This window comes from Hoplias malabaricus, chromosome 17 (assembly GCF_029633855.1).
Source record: "Hoplias malabaricus isolate fHopMal1 chromosome 17, fHopMal1.hap1, whole genome shotgun sequence".
Lineage (NCBI taxonomy): Eukaryota > Metazoa > Chordata > Actinopteri > Characiformes > Erythrinidae > Hoplias > Hoplias malabaricus.
In genome coordinates, this window is record NC_089816.1 from 35491202 (window position 1) to 35503894 (window position 12693).

A 12693-nucleotide genomic window follows, 5' to 3' on the forward strand; every position below is an offset into this window, starting at 1 on the left:
CAGAGGAGAGCCCAGTGCTGAAGGAAGGACCAGCACTCGTTTTATACACAGCAGAAAACGAAAGGGTGAAATCCCCAGCTACTGCTGTTATGCCCCCAGTTTCTCGTCCAACACTGACATCACATCCTTTGATCATCACTCCTAGTGGGGGGCGTATGAACTTTTGCCACACTGACAAAAACTTACTGTTTATAAAGACGTAACATTTTCACTGTGAGGAAACTAGATGGAATGGGTTACCAAACCATAACAATGCTCTATTTTCCCATGAGACACAGATGTACGCCCACTCAGGGAGGGTTTCTTTGGGCCATTTTCCACCAGAGGCGATTGCTCTAAGACTGCGAGGGAAGCTCAGCTTCCCCTAAATGTCAAAAAATAAGTGATCAAATATATACTGTTGTGTGTACATGTCATTGAATAAATATGCACTACAACGTGCTCAACTATTGTTCAGAATCAGCTTCTTATCACTGGTAAAGACACGGCTTTCCTCTCAGTCATTCCCGCAGCTTCACGGTGCTTTAAACAGTGAGGACGCTGAGCGTCCAGAGAGTTCAATAGCGAAGCAGCAAAACGAGACGAGTGATTGGATAAATGCTGGGCTTTGTCCCGCCCATCGGACGCTCAGCGTCTCTGGGGGTCTATGGGGCAGTGGGCTGGCCTCGGCTGACCCGGACGCTCAGCTTCTGCATGATGATTGGATGATCTGTCTGAGGCTGAATCCCTTTTTGATTGACAGCGAAATGAACGAATCAGCGATCCTTTGGTCTAAAGATCTGTGGGAGCATTACATTTTCATTCTGCTCTGAGTTGAACCGGAAACTTTCTTAAAGCTCTTAGTGGCATTTTCTTTGTTAAAAACGACTAGAGACAAATCGAGCTTCTATTTCTGGTGGGTTTTTTGTAGCTGCTTGTGTTTGGAGACTGACTTCTATCACTCTTTCTGACTTCTATCACAGTTTCTGTCCAGCGGGTGCTGCTGAGCCCCTCCACCGTCACAAAGCACTCACAGGCGGACACACTTCACATGGGCCAAGGCCGTTTAAGCAGCCTAGCTCTGATGGCCATTGAGAGGACGCTAGTCAAGTCCCTGGAAAAGACGCCTTGTTGGTACGACAGGGTCACAGATCATTTTCTTGAAAAGGAACGGAGGGTAGAATTTACGTATAAATAAACCCACACATTTTATGATGTAGGCCGAAATTGAGCTTCCCCTCCTTGAAAGACCAGCATCCAACACTGTTTTCCACATGTTGTGAACGTACAGCACCAGTCAAAAGTTTGGACATCATCTCATTCATGTTTTTTTGTTATTTTCTACGTTGTAAATGAATGTGGAAGACATTAAAACTAGTGAACAACAAAGTGTTAAAGAAAGCAGACTATGTTTTATACTTTAGACTCTTCACAGTAGCCCCCTGTTGCTTTGACGACAGCTTCACACACTCTCTCCGTTCTCTCAGTCGCTTCATGAGGTCGTCACCTGGAACGGTTTTCAGTGAACAGCAGTGGCCTCGTCGAGAGTTAATCTGTAGAACCGCTCTCTTCTGAATGTGTCTGAGACTGTAACTGGGGTTGTGCAGAGGTAGGGGCTGGTACACAGCTCTATACAGTGACTAGCCCTCTTCCACCAAACGTTTGACTGGTATACCAATTCGATTTACCACTTAATGTTGCAGTACATATTTTTAACAAGTATATTGATCATAGTTGATGTGTTGTGGTAAGCTATGTCCACACTGGTCTGGAATACTGAACTGTACGTGATATTCATCCACTGCCCTGCTACTTATTTTTAATTTATCTTTATTAAGTGCTCTAAAGTGTGCAAATTTCAAGGTTAATTTCAAAATTACACTTTATACAAGACTTTATCTCACTCCAAATTACAGACCTGTAGCACTCATTCGTCTCATGTTTTCCATTATTCAGTACTCCTCTATTCATTTGATTGGGGAGTTTCTTCGGTGAGTAGATCCTAACTAGTGTATTTGGAATTCACACTGGTGTATAAACTATGTGCAGTCATGTTGGACCATCCCCAAACTGTTCCCAAAAGATTAAAACTAAGGGGCAGATCCCAGCTCCTGAGAAACTACCCTACTCCATAATCCCTCCCTTCCACCAAACTTTAAACTTGGCACAATGCAGTCAGACAAGTACCGTTCCCCAGGAAAACGCCAAACCCAGACTCGTCCATCGGACCCAGACGGAGAAGCACGATTCGTCACTCCAGAACACGTCTCCTCTGCTCTAGAGTCCGGTGACAGCATGCTTTACACCACTGCATCAGATGTAAGGCTTTTTGTAAGGAAACCCATTCAGTGAAGCTTGTTGGACATTGTAGTTCAGTGATTACGGATTGTAGTCCATCTGTTGCTCAGCCTCATTATACCCTGTGGTCAGTGGACTTGATAAAACTGGAGTATCAATTGAGCAGCACCTACTGAAATGACTGTGTGAGAGAGAAAACTGAGAGGAACACTGTATTCCCATTACGGTTTTATGATTCCTACCACGACGCAACTGGTGCTCTCCTTTTAGGTTGGTTACTTTGTAGTTTTGCTGTGTTCACCAATGTTGTTTACTCCTGTTGATATATGGTACATATGTTCTATATTTGTGTTGTTCATTGTAGTTCTACAATGTCACCCTGTCAATGTGGGATGGTGAGTTCACTCTCAGAGTCCACATACAGTCTACAACTGATATTAGTACTGGACCTTCACAGAGGAAACATGTCACTGTATAAAACTTCTTCAACTAGAAACATAATAACAGTTGTATCATGCATAGATTTTACTAGAACTAATTTAAACATGGCTGCCCCTGTGTGGATCATGGCCTGGTTTATTCAGAGACTACAAAACCATGTATATGTTCACCTCATGTGAACTATACCTTATGAATAAAGGGAGTTAACAGGAAATTCCAGTCCGGGCATCCAGATAGGAAAGTACACAAGCTGTTTAACTATTCAGCTGTAGGTCAGAACTACTCTGCTCCACACTGTCTGGCCAGCTCTATCGCTACTGCAGTGCTGGACCTCATCCAAAGCAGAAATAAATTGCTCTCTTTAGTGGTCACGGAAAGTTTTCTGCTAACTGAAGTCCAACACTGAGAGAAGCTGGGGGACTTTCCCCCAGAAACATAATTCATATCCAAGATCTGATCCACAGTGCCACTGTCACTGTGAGGAGATCAGGGAGCTATTTCTTTGTCTGTGTGGAGAACCCAGGATCTTCCCACAGTTCAAGAACACGTGGTGTTTGGATTGGACCGGCTGGATTTGGATGTGAGTGTGTGGGATTGGTGACTGTGTAAAAAAATGTCCGTATCTGTTTGTGATTGAGTGATTGTGTGAAGTTTCACACAGGTAGGAGTACGTGAGTGAGTGCATGATGCTACGGGGTGGAGTGGTGCCCCGTTCGGGGAGTGTTCCTTCCTGTATTCATTGATTCTGACAAGGATCAACAAACCATCACCATGTCAGTGTTATTGTAGCACTGTGAGCTGCTCTGTGGTGGTCATGACCACTGACAGGAGAGAACTAGAACTGATAAAAAAGTGTATAACAATGAATTTATAAAGAAGGAGGTGGATTCAATGTTTTGGTTGACGTCATCCCAATTCCTGGCCAAGTTGTTTTACATTCCTTGTGTTCCAACAGGGGCAGCACGGTAGTGTCGCAGTCACACAGCTCCAGGGACCTGGAGGTTGTGGGTTCGATTCCCGGTCCAGGTGACTGTCTGTGAGGAGTTGGTGTGTTCTCCCCGTAACCGTGTGGGTTTCCTCCGGGTGACTGTCTGTGAGGAGTTGGTGTGTTCTCCCTGTGTCTGTGTGGGTTTCCTCCGGGTGACTGTCTGTGAGGAGTGTGGTGTGTTCTCCCTGTGTCTGTGTGGGTTTCCTCCGGGTGCTCCGGTTTCCTCCCATGGTCCAAAAACACACGTTGGTAGGTGGATTGGCGACTCAAAAGTGTCCGTAGGTTTGAATGTGTGACTGTGTGTGTCGCCCTGTGAAGGATTGGCGCCCCCTCCAGGGTGTATTCTCGCCTTGCACCCAATGATTCCAGGTAGGCTCTGGACCCACCGCGACCCTGAACTGGATAAGAGGTTACAGATAATGAATGAATGAATGTATTCCAACACACCATGACACGTTTGCCCTGACACATATGATTACTCAGATTTATAGACCCATCAACAATCGTCATTCATTTTAACCCAAGTTCCACAGCAGCAAGAGACAGAACTGAGACAAAACACTGTGAACGTAAATGGGTGTCCTGTACAGACTCAATCCTCCACTAACATGAAAGGGTTTGTGTGGATCACTCTGTATTGGTTGCATTTTACAAACAGCAAACTAAATTGTTGTGATTTGCTGTGAATATTTCTCTGCTGTTTGTGGTGGCCTAGATGTGTCAGTGATTCTGTACTTAAACTAGTGTAAAGGGAACGTCTTCAGTCTCGGGAAACTGCAGTTCTCTCTGGTTTGTTTATGTTCAGAAGCTCTGTGTCTTTTAAGGTGGAATGGTGTGTTTGAGGAAAAAAAAAATACTGTTGTTTATATGAATTAAAGTTTAATTTGTCTGTACGTTTTTATTCACTGTTTGAAACTCATTTGTAACTCGAGCTGTTTAGTTTTGTAGCACTTTCCCTCTGTGTTTACTTTCATGCAGTCAGCGCTCTCCTGAATTTAGAATTGGTTTCTATCTGAAACAACAGAAATAACAACAAAACAGCAAAAATAAGTCATTATAACCCACCTATTTCGAAAGAAAATTCATTATTTTCAATGAAGGCTTCTTGCTGTTTTTCTGCCGTGAGCAGTTTCTGAGGAAGCCTAGCGTCTGAACCAGCCACATTGGTTTTTGTTAATGACACTAGGGCTTCGTAAACACAGACCGCTTTCCAGCACAAACCGACAGGACAGCAGCAAATGCTGGATGCACAAAAAATGTTTTTGATTACATTTATGAACACCTTTAAACATAGTTACTTACATGTGGGGCCCCAATATATGGAGCACAGTTTTTCAGAAGCTACAAAGCAGTTTGATACTTTGTCTTGTGAATTAAAATAAAAATAAAATCACTTTTTAAAGTGGTTTGGCATGACCAAAGAATCCCGTGTCACCATGACTATTAAAAGGCTATTAGCCTCAATGGTTGATTAAAAAAAAGGAATCAAGTTAATAAACAGAATAGGCTTCAAGCGTTTGTTTTTGTTAAATAACGCTTTCCTAACAAGCGTTTTTTTTTTCACAAAAACACAATATTTATACTGTTTTCTCTTTGGTTTCTGGGAGGAAGATCAGCAAGACCCCCCATTCTCGTGTTTACCATCTTCCAAATCTTGTTTCTTTTTCCAAACCTTGGCATCAACATTTCATTAATTCTACATTTTATTATCTTCTATGTCATCAATTTTGCTGACATCATTGGCACAGAACATTATCCCTAATTATTTACTGGCTATAGGCCTTTGATTCCTCTCTAGGTGTTTTCATGGGTTTCCTGTCCTCCTCCAAAAGTTACATAGTGCTGCTTCTGCAGTGATGAGCCTGGATTAGCAATGAAAGAGGATCTATTCTCCCTATTACAGCTCAGATTAATACATTTCCAGTTCCATCAGGTTTCTTGATGTCACATGAGGAGTGTAGAGGGATGGACATGTTACACACTGGGTCCCCTCCAACCTGGGTAGGGATTTTTGATTTACAGATTTATTTTGGAAACTTCCCTTTTGGAGAAGTTGGGGAAATTTGAGAAAGAAAAGGAAATATGAGATTGGACTCTTATACAGAGCCTTTCCTAGACGTCACATAGATCCATTGTGTAGAGCCAGAATAAACAAGGGGCAGTTATTAATGATTCCAAGTGGGAGGTTTATCCACAATATAATATTATGCTATGAACATCTGCTGAACAAATAACACAACTATTCATAAGGGACATAAAACTGTCCCTTTAACTGCCCTGTCTGTCTAAGTGTCTGATTATTGTCCCACAGTGTTGATAAGGAAAAGCATTAAAACAAACCGGAAGTTCCCCAATCCCCATGACTCTTTTTTTATAAATACACATGCCCTGTTAGCTCTAATAAAGAGCCCTTAAAGATGAGACAAAAAGTCTTGACTGTGTTCTCTCTTGTGTTCCCTCACAGCTCAGTCAGTCTCTTGTTGGAAAAGTCTAGCTGTGTTTTGTTTCACTGTGTTAATGTTTATCTTGTCTCACTTTACCATTTAACGTGGCCAAGAACAGCCTTCTACTTGGTCTTTCTTCGACTGTTTCCTGTCAGGGGTCGCCACACTGGATCAGCCGATCCACATTATCAATTTGGCACAGTTTTATGCCGGATGCCCTTCCTGACCCAACCCTTCCTATTGATCTGGGCTTTTGGGGACCGGCGCTACAAAGCGATGCACTGCAGTGGCTAGGTGCTAAGAACAGACGGCTATTGCAGGAAATCTGACTGACAAGCAAAAGGACCAATCACAAGTCTGCTATTTAGCATGACGTGTAGAAGGAGGCACTCTTTGTGATTCACTTCAGACCAATAAGAGCCATGATTCACATGTGTGTGTGTATATACAGGGTGGGCCATTTATATGGATACATATTAATAAAATGGGAATGGTTGGTGATATTAACTTCCTGTTTGTGGCACATTAGTATATGGGAGGGGGGAAACTGTTCAAGATGGGTGGTGACCATGGCAGCCATTTTGAAGTCGGCCATTTTGGATCCAACTTTTGTTTTTTCAATGGGAAGAGGGTCATGTGACACATCAAACTTAATGGGAATTTCACAAGAAAAACAATGGTGTGATTGGTTTTAAAGTAACTTTATTCTTTATTCTTTCATTATTTGTTGACTTGAGTTATTCACAAGTTTCTGACCACTTATAATATGTGTTCAAAGTACACTGATAGCAACACCGCAGGTGAAATGCTAGCACAGCCTTCCAGTATCCGTAGTTTATATATATATATATATAAATAGTATATATATATATAGTATATATATATATATACTCTCTGTCAACGTGTGGGCAGAGTGTTTGTGACTGAGACTGTTGTTTACTTGTCTTTTCCAAACAAATCCACCTGCATGTGTGTATCCAGCCTGTATCAACCCAGTGAAACAAAAGCTTCACTTTTGGGATATTAGTAGACACACGTCTGGATTATTAACTGCATACGTGTGTGTAAATACAATTTCGTATGTAGCAGTGTGTCTACTAATATAATTAATGTAACTAACATAACTACTAATGTGGAGCTTTTGCTTTACTGGGTTGCAATTGCAAGTGGATGAATTGAGATGACAATTTCTCCATTAAAGGTCTGGCGCCCCCTCCAGGGTGTGTTCCTGCCTTGCGCCTAATGATTCCAGGTAGGCTCTGGACCCACCGCGACCCTGAACTGGATAAGGGTTACAGATAATGAATGAATGAATAAATGGATTTCTTCATAATACCATGAAAAGGAGGCACTCTAACTATGATATATTTATGTGGTGATGCAGATTTCAGGCTCATTGCTGGATATAGACGTACCAGTGCCTTGGCTGATATTGTGGACATTAGTCTAAAAATAAATTATTTGAACTCAATACACATTTCAGTTATAACTTATTCAGGATCCATATGTGTGAGTGATTTTGTCAACCATGGTGTCTTTGTTTCTGTTAATGTTTCTGTTGGTAACGTTGGAGAAGGTTCCATTACAATCATGCAGCAATTCTTTTAGCATTTCTTAGGTTTGACATCACATCTGCTCGACCGTTCTACAATCTTTTTTTTTTTTTAAGCTAAAATGTAGTAGCATTCCCCAAGTAGCTTTCTGTTGGCATGACATAGTCTAAACCACACCTGGTGCAATCCTGTCCATAAAACTAACAATTTATTGGTTGAATCTCTCCAGTAGAACATCAACAGAATCAGGTGGTTCACATGATGAAGTCCATATTTTGCTCATGAACTTCATGGCTTTTAAATGTTGACGTTTTTTTGAGTTGATGTGTTTGGGGGCGGCAGCGGGTAGTGGGACATACCTCACACAGCCACAGGGATCCGGGGTTGGGGGTTGATTCCCACTCTGAGTGACGTGTGGATTTCCTCCCACAGTCCAAAAACACACGTTGGTAGGTGGATTGGTGACTCAAAAGTGTCCGTGGGTGTGAGCATATGAGTGAATGTCTGAGTGTGTGATGCCCCCTCAAGAGTGTGTTCCTGCCTTGTGCCCAGTGATTCCGGGTAGGCTCCAGACTCACCGCCCCCCTGAACTGTCTATTGTAATACACATTTCAAAGACTACAAAGTAATGATCTGACAAACCCACATTTTTAACAGTGGGTATGTTGAGACAGTCTGAGATTACCACATCCGGAGTGTGACTGTGACACTGGATGGTTCTGGTCAGAATCAAATATGTCTCAGGTGTACTTGCCATAACGGCCTTGTAATTGTTAATGTGTGTGTTAAAATCACCAGCATTTACAGATGGCCTGTAGACGATCACTAGTCCTATTGTCGGTGCCTGGAGACAGACATTGCATTAGAAAGAGTCATGAGGTAGCGCAGCTATACCTCCACCTTTCTTGTCGTCATGAGGCTTTTTAAAATAACAGTTAGGTGGAGCTAACACCAGTAATACATTCTTTCAGCACTACTACATTTAACCATGTACCCCAGAGCTAATCAGGCTCAACGGCCCATTCCTAGGCAGAGCGCTTTATAAGCCGAAAGACATGGAGCTCATTGCTGGGTCAGTTTTTTTTTTTTCAAGTGGAAAATGAGTTTTCCACCAGTTGGCACCAAATGAACCCTCTCAAAAGCTGAAGTAGGAAACATCGAAATTCTCAGTGCAGCACGAACTGGGTTGAGATCTAAATCTTCGCTGCGAAACCGTCCACCAACAGTAAAATACCAAATAATAATGTACCCTTTTTACTTACGTTCTAAGAGTAGTGTAATTTTTAGTAATTCATGAACATGTTTTATTCATTGTTATTTTATTTATTTAGTTAATGACTTTAACATCCCACAAAAAATTCAAGTCGAGGAAGAAACGGGACCTCAGAGGAAACTGCCAGCACACTTGCACTTGGGAAAGTAGTGTTTGTCTCAAATAGAGAACTGAGAAACATCTGATAATTGTAGAGAACTGAGATTTCCCACACTCCCCCTCACTTTTTCTCTTTGACCTCTCAGATGTTTTTTTGTTTTTTCTTAGAAAAGTTCTTGTCTCTTCCCTCGGTTTTCCCCTTAACTTTATACTTTTAGTTAGGAAAACCTTTACGTTTTTATTTCCTTTTTCCACTCTCCTCGGGTGGCCAGCTTTCCTCTGACAGCTTTTGTTTTTTTTTTTTTTATCTCAGCTATTTTTATGTCAGCCATCCTATGTTCTTTCTGCGGGCAGGGTCTGCCCCTTTTGGTCAGTCTGTCTCCCCCTGTGATTGAACAGTAAAATTTTCAACCATCAACTTCGGTCCAAAGTTCAAACCCCCCCCCCAAAAAAAAAAATCATTAATTAGATATAATTCGTTTCTAATTAATCTAAGTATTTAACAGAGCTGGCACCACGTTAAAATAAGACTATATTTTAAAAGTTTTATAAATGACATACAAACCTGTTCATTACATGGTTATTAATGAAGTTGTAAACACATTAAAAGTCATTGATTATCATTTGTAACACAGAGGTAGAAAGGGCAAAAGTGAGCTCTTTTAAACAATGTAACACTCTAACCGTGAAAGTGTCAGAGAATTTACTGAAAATGTCAAGGTAAAGATCAAGCTCAGACCTGAGGATGTGAATTTATTCGTTTCATATTTTCAGGTAAACACCACATTATCATCAGTGTCTAAAAAGACACTCTGTTGGTGGTTAAAGTGTTATTAACCAATATGTGGTGGAGCTGACAGGGTTAATGTCGACTGATGGAGGCGACAGAGTGAGGTCAGTATTCTGCGAGATCTGAGACGGATGTGGGTTCCCTTTTTGGCAAACAACAGCTCAATGTTGCATTTTCTGCTCATTTGCATGTTCATGTTCATTTGTGTTGTAACTGATTATTAATGACATTTAGTGCATTAACTACATATTTAATAATCATTAATAAACGTTTTTAAAAAATGTATGAACTGTATTTAATGTAGCCTTATTTCAAATTGATACCACAGAGCACGTCTTTAGGGAGGTTTTGTTTAACTCACACGGTTTCACTGCACGGTTGAATTGTTTGCAGTGTTTGGACAAAGACTGTAATTTACATTCTCACACCGTATGAAAGTAATCAGTCAGACTGACCTGCTCACACACTGCGGGAGAAATGTGCCCCTCAGTAGAGTCCTGTCTACAAACAAACACTCTTTCAGCTGAATACTGTAACACAAAGGTTGAGAAAGTGTATAGCGTCCCATGACGCATGCTGTTCCACAAAAAAACAGGAGAACATCGGCTGACTTCAGTCTCCTCAGTGTCTTTTCAACAGACCTGTGCCCACTGGGAGAACCTGATCTGGGACCCTTGGTGACTCCTTGGTGACTCAGGGAATACACATTAGCAATTTCCCGGTGGCAGAAGCTCTTCTGAGGCCTTTACCACTTCACAAGGATATCTCCCTGTAATGAGTCTTTGCAGAGAGGGACGTGTGTAAACACACAGCCAAAGCTGAACCTTCCTAGAATTGTATTTTGTTTGAGTCAGAATCAAAACACGTGGAAAAAATATAACGAACATTTTTAACAGTATTTATCATTATTCTGAGTTTATACAAGTTTTACGGGGGCTCATCTACTTAGGTCTAGTGTTTCCATTTGTGTCCTACATATAGACTACACGACATGGGTTCTGAAATATATTATTTAATCAACCATTAAATAGGCCTTTTTAGGTGCGTCTTTACTAATGTTTAACATTATTCAGGAAATGTGATGAATACAAGTCACTCCAACATCAAACAAAACACGTATGACGTGTAGCAACCAGCCTTTATTGAAAAAATAGAAATATACAATTTAGCAAGTAATATATAAAAAAAGCTTTGTGGTTTACTCACAGTGAGGTATGTACAAGTGAACAGTTATAAATAATCCACTACACACTGCGTACGCTTTACTCTTTAAAGGGCTTCAGCTGAACAATAAAAAGTGATCTAGGCAAGATCTATGTTGAGCACAGTACAAATGGAAAAGCATTTTAAAAGCTGTATGTCGTCATGTGGTCAATAGGGTCATCTTCAGGGTTTCAAGGATGTGTTGTCTTTGCTGTAGCAGTTCAAAGCTGTTTCTTGTCCAGTCTTTTTATGTGATGATCAGCCCAAGGCACTGAAGGGTCCACACAGATCAGCGTTGTATTAGTTTGAAAGCTGTTCAAAATAATGACAAAAATCTTTGTTAATTCAGGACACAAATAATTTATATTAGAATTCCAGTCCCAGTGCAGAGTGGTGCTGATTAAAGTGATGTCAGTGAAACTGAGAGGGGATTAGTTTACAATGGGAGCGAGGGTAATGTCAGCATGGCTAGTGTTTCTCAGTGTTATTACTTATAATACTTATATGTTAAGTTGTAGAAATAACCCCATGTTTATATATATATATATATATATATATATATATATATATATATATATATATGTGTGTGTGTGTGTGTGTAATATACTGTATATAAATGTTAGCGATTGTAATTCCATAACTGGTGAATATTGGGAGAGTTCTGAATGAATGGATGTAGTAGAGTTGTTCTGGAGTCTCAGGTGAAGTTGATACTCACATTATGGCTCTAACAGCACAGCTGCTGCTCGTCCGCCAGTAAGTTACAATCCGTCTTATAGGGATCGGTCTTGTAGACAGGTCACTGCAACATATCTTAGTAGTCACATCTGTGCTTGAATGACCTACACTACCTGAGAGGAATCAACAACAAAATATTAGTCTCAGAGTAGAAAAAGAATCCTGAACATTTAACAGATGATATTCAGACTGAAGCTAACTTTAATCTGCAGTAAATTCATAAATATGTTGTTGATGACAAGTCAAATTCCTTATCCATCAACAACAAGAAACAAAAACAGGTTTGATCCAGACAGCGGCGATATATTATCAGTTTAAATTAGTTTTGATCAAAGCTGAAATTATTAAAATAAGTTACAATAAGAGTGATGGATACTCACTAGAGACCAGCTGGAGAGAGCAGAGCAGAAGAGCCACGAGAACAAACAGATTCCTCATTGTTGCAGGAACTCTGGTGAACACAGAGAGTTCAGCTGATGCTCAGAGGAGAGAAGAGTCCAGTGCTGAATGAGTGACCAGGGCGCATTATTTATACACAGCAGAGGAGAGAGTGAAATCCCCAATAGATCTAATTATTCACATGGTACCTTAGTGTGTTCCGGGGCTGACACATCATTTCCTGTCTGTCATCATCTCTTCAGAGTGGGTGCCAATGCCTTATAGCAACTATTTTCAGCCTTTAGTAAGAATTTCCCTGAGACGCACATGATGTTTATATAAATAGATAGATGACAACATTTTATTGTAAGATATAGTAATTCTGAGTATTTTACAGGTAAATAGGTACATCCTCATCAAGTGCATAGTACTTTATCTAAAAACTAAAAGGTATAGCAGTCCTTGCTCACAACTTAATAGTTATTATATGGTACTTATTCATCTCTTTG

General features: G+C 40.7%; 1 long non-coding RNA gene across 1 annotated transcript; it reads right to left on the reverse strand.

Moving 5' to 3' along the window:
• Positions 1 to 10993: 10993 nt before the first annotated feature.
• On the reverse strand, positions 10994 to 12358 carry LOC136673171 (uncharacterized). Its single transcript, XR_010795893.1, has 3 exons — positions 12187 to 12358; positions 11787 to 11919; positions 10994 to 11380 (listed from the first exon to the last, which is right to left on the reverse strand). It is a non-coding gene; the product is annotated as an uncharacterized lncRNA (long non-coding RNA).
• Positions 12359 to 12693: the final 335 nt, after the last annotated feature.